This window comes from Petaurus breviceps, unplaced genomic scaffold (assembly GCF_028583685.1).
Source record: "Petaurus breviceps papuanus isolate PSGF00001 unplaced genomic scaffold, PetGlider_PUasm1.0 188, whole genome shotgun sequence".
Classification (NCBI taxonomy): domain Eukaryota; kingdom Metazoa; phylum Chordata; class Mammalia; order Diprotodontia; family Petauridae; genus Petaurus; species Petaurus breviceps.
The window spans coordinates 32,630,068-32,634,882 of NW_027185804.1; the positions used below are offsets into that span (position 1 = coordinate 32,630,068).

Genomic DNA, 4,815 nt, shown 5'->3' on the forward strand with positions numbered 1-4,815 from the left:
AGGGAGGGACAGAAGGAATGCAGACAAGCAAGCTTTGGTTAACAGGGATTCAATTAACATGTGATCAAATCTCATATGTTTTTATGTTCCTCAAGTACAAGACATCCTGAATATTACTGGTAGTACTAAATAATCTCCCCTATTCAAAACCCCTGCCCTGGACAAACTAATGTCTTCGTTACCCCCCTAGACATCTTTTATATTTTTCTCAAATTCAGTTTTTTGTTCCTAAAATTCCCTTCAGTTGAAATGCCATCACTTGTGTCTAACTATTCAAGTCATTCCTGTCCCTCAAGTTCCAATTGAAATGGTGGCACTTTGATCAAATCAATACTGATCACCACAACTTTGAAATAACCTCTCTGTCCTTGGAAGTTTTATATCATTTTGGTTCCACCACTCCTGCAACACAACCACAGATTCATAAAGTTGTAAGGGACCACAAAGGTCATCATAAGTATCATACACTCATAAAATTTGAACTGGAAGGAAGCAAATAGGCCATCTTATTAAACCTGACATTGATTTTACAGAGGACAGAACTGAGGCCTAAAGAAGGTAGATGACTTTTCCAGAGTCCCTCCAGTAGTACTGGAAAAATTGAACCTAGGTTCTCTGACTCTAGAAGTAGTTCAAGTGATGTAGTCCAATCCACATCTGAACAGGAGTCCCTCTAAAAAATACCCAACAAGTAATTATGCAAGCTTTGCTTAACAGGCCTTAGTGAAATGGAAACCAAAAACCCAAGTCAGCCCAAGATCTTATTGGATGGTTCTAAATATTAGGATGCATTGTGGTTTTATTTTAAGACCCATTGCAATGATCCTATATCAGTTTCTCTTCAACTTCTATAGAGTGCTCCATGACCTGGTCTCTGGGACCAAATTGAACGTCTAATCCCTTTTTCTATATGACAACCTTCAAATACTCCACAATAGCTACCATGCGGACTCTTCTTACAAGCTAAACACCCACAGTAGTTTTCAGTCCATTTACATTCCCCAGAAGCTACTGAACTACAAGGACATATCTTGTGCCATATTTTTATCCTTAATCAGCATCTCATATCGTGGCTTACAAATCGCTAAGGCTTCATAAATTCCTCATTTAATTCCTTTCTAACAAAAATTCACTCAATATCTACTGCATTAGGATACTGCACTAGAAAATGAGAATGCAAAGAAATATCCTGTAAGACCTTTCCCTAAAATAACTTGCAATCTTATTGGGAGGGGAGAATGTGTAGAAATAATTATAACAAATGGGGAAAATATTATAAATGAAAGGGGAGAAGATAGGGACAGGATTTATGATGTCATCAATATAAGGAATTCCCACATGATGAAAATTTTCTCCTAAATCAGATCTCTAGCTTCTCTACATCGTAAAATCTTAGTAAATTGCCTAGAATATTAAGAGCTTAAGTGACTGGCTTAGGGTCACACAATCAATATTATAAAAAGCAGGATGTGAAATAAGGTTTTACTGCTTCTGACATCAGCTCTCAGTTTTTCCACTATACAACACTGTCTCTCACAAGGGAGCTCTCCAGGTAAAATGTTCTAGGGAATTTGGAGAGGAAAAAATTATTTTCATGTAGGAAGCCCCAGTAGAATTCAAAAAAGAGGTGATACATAAAATGGTCCTTGAAGAAAGATAAGCACTTTATTTTTTTCTTTAACATGTGCACTTTTATTTGAAGTGGTCTTAAGTCAGTGTACAGGTAAAGCTCCTCCCCTCCCCCAAGTACTGGCACCAATCTCAAAACTCCCAGGGAGACTAAAGAAGTCCTCATTCACGTCTATTTTGGGGGCAGGGAGGGAATTTAGAGGGCCATTCAATATGGCTTACAATTTTTTAAAAAAGGAACAAATATTAAGGCAGAAGATACAAAAAGTTTTTTTTAAGGATTACACAATTTACATTTAAAGCAATATTAGTACCTTCCCCTCTCCCTCCTCCCCACGTGGATGTTTTTTACATCACTCCTTTGCTCTAGCAGAGGACAGCCTTCACAGAGGTTTGTAACAGTGCATTATATATTTGGAATGACTATTGAAAAAAACCCAAATGTGCAATCAGAGTCCTGAAGACACACTGGAGAACTTTGGGGATATTTGCCTCCAACATACTTAGACCGCTCATCACCTTCACCATTCCATTTTTTAAATCCTTAGTCAAGCACCAAAAAAAAAAAAAAACCCCACAAAAACAAAAAAAAGCCATGAAAATCATATCTCTTTTTTGGGGCAATTATCATGTCATCATGTCACACCATTTGACAAAAATAAAAATTAAAAAAACAGTCCATTTAGAAGCATTTGTGGTAGACAATGGAGGGCCCAGATGCATCATACTCCTGCTTGCGGATCCACATCTGCAGGAAGGTGGAAAGAGATGCCAGGATGGAGCCTCCAATCCAGACAGAATATTTGCGCTCAGGTGGGGCAATGATCTTGATTTCCATTGTGCTGGGAGCTAGGGCCGTAATCTCCTTCTGCATCCTGTCAGCAATGGCTGGGTACATGGTGGTACCACCTGACAATGCGGTGTTGGCATACAAATCCTTACAGATGTCAACATCACACTTCATGATTGAGTTGAAGGTAGTTTTGTAGATTCCACAGGATTCCACACCTAAGAAAGATGATTGGAAGAGAGCTTCTGGGCATTGGAACTTCTCATTGCCAATGGTTATAACCTAATCATCAGGGAGCTCATAGCTCTTTTCCAGAGAGGAGCTAGATGCAGCAGTGGCCATCTCCTGCTCACAGTCTAGGGTGACATAACACAGCTTTTCCTTGATGTCACACACAATTTCCCTCTCAGTTGTGGTGGTGAAACTGTACCCTCTCTCTGTCAGGATCTTCATGATGTAGTCCATCAGATCACGGCCAGCCAGATCCAGATGGAGGATGTCATGGGGAAGGGCATAACCTTCATAGATGGGCACAGTGTGGTCACACCATCAATGGAGTCCATCACAATACCAGTGGTACGACCAGAGGTATACAGGGACAGCACAGCCTGGATCGCAACATACATGGCTGGGGTACTGAACGTCTCAAACATAATCTGTGTCATCTTTTCTCTGTTGGATTTGGGGTTCAGAGGGGCTTCTGTGAGCAGCACAGGGTGCTCTTCAGGGGCCACACAGAGCTCACTGTAGAAAGTATGATGCCAGATCTTCTCCGTGCCATCCCAGTTAGTGACAATACCATGTTCAAAGGGGTACCTCAGGGTCTGAATACCTCTCTTGCTCTGGGCCTCATCCCCCACACAGCTGTCTTTCTGGCCCATACCCACCACCATACCCTGATGTCTAGGGCACCCAACAATGGAAGGGAAGACAGCCCAAGGGGCATGGTCTCCTGCAAAGCCAGCTTTGCACATTCCACAGCCATTGTCAACAACCAGACCATCAACATCATCATCCATGGCGAACTTTGAAGTGGCAAGTTTAAATCCTTAAGAGAAGAGAGGAAGTGGTGCCGCACCTGGAGGCGGGGGGGAGAGGGTGGAGGCAAGTGCACGCTGGGTGGAAGAGCTCACAGCTCAATGTAAGGACTTTAACAGACAAAAATAGGAGGCGAGAAACAGGAGCATGAGATGGATTCAATTTCAATTGGTTATATAACTCTTTCACCACAAATCTGATGAGAGGTCATGTAGATAGAGAGCCAGAGTCAGAATCAAGAAGACTTGAGTTTTATATCCTCTATCTGGTATCAACTAGCTGTGGGACCATGGACAAATCACTTAACTTCTCCAAACTTCAGTTTTCAAATTTGTATAATGGGGATAACAATACCAAGAGGACATACTTCACAGGATTGTTATAAGACTATAATAAGATAATATCTGAAAGGCAGAGCAGTATATAATAATTAATCAGTTATTAAGCTTGCAATCTTAAAGAGCTACATTCAGAATAGAAGATTGTGACCCTTAACTTCTCTGTGCCTCAATCTCTTCTTCCTCCTCCTCCTCCTCTTCCTTCTTATCATTATCATCACAGTATCACCTACTTCCCAGAGTACTATCTAAAAGAGATAAAACATTTCTAAAACCTTAAGGGACCATGTAAATGTGAGCTAGTATTGTGGAAAATACTTCACATATTTTCAATTGCTAGATAAATGTCAGCAACTCTTATTGCAGCCCACACTCTGAGACAATTTCTATGCTTACACTCGATGACCAGTATTTGAATCAATATGACTGTAAGGACCAGAGCTAATGAAAGAGACCTTGGTTCTTCTCTGTGGTGATGCACATTCAACATTTTAATTCAAGATATTTATTTAGTGCCTATTTTGTGCAGAACACTATGGTAATGTCATGAGTCCTTTCCATGAAGAGTTTATAAACTAATAAAGAGGATATGACATCTACTCAAATAAAGCAGGAGAAATAGTCAAATGTGACAAGGGCAAAATGAGAGATCTGAAAATAATTGCCATAGAAAATTGTAAGGAAACTTCACTTTCAACCAGGGAACAATCAAGGGAAAGTTGAAAGGAGGAGATGGCATCAGAACTGATCCTTGAAGAATCTTCAATCTGACAAAAATTTACAAAGTATTACTATGTGGCAAGCACTGTCCAAGGTGCTGTGAGTATAAAACCAACTGTGAAACAGTCCCTGCCTTCAAAGAGGTTACATTCTTTGGAGATAGGAAAAGGGGAAATAAAACACATATACAGATAAATAAGAAGAATATACATAGTAAATACAAAATAATTTTAGTCTGGGCAAAATTTTAGTCTAGTATTTACCATCACCATAATCAGGAAAGTCAGGAAACAAGCATTT

At 40.0% G+C, this 4,815-nt stretch overlaps 1 pseudogene; it reads right to left on the reverse strand.

The window, feature by feature from the left end:
- Window positions 1-2,311: 2,311 nt before the first annotated feature.
- LOC138163436 (actin, cytoplasmic 1 pseudogene) lies at window positions 2,312-3,551 on the reverse strand (annotated as a pseudogene).
- Between the last annotated feature and the right edge of the window lie 1,264 nt (window positions 3,552-4,815).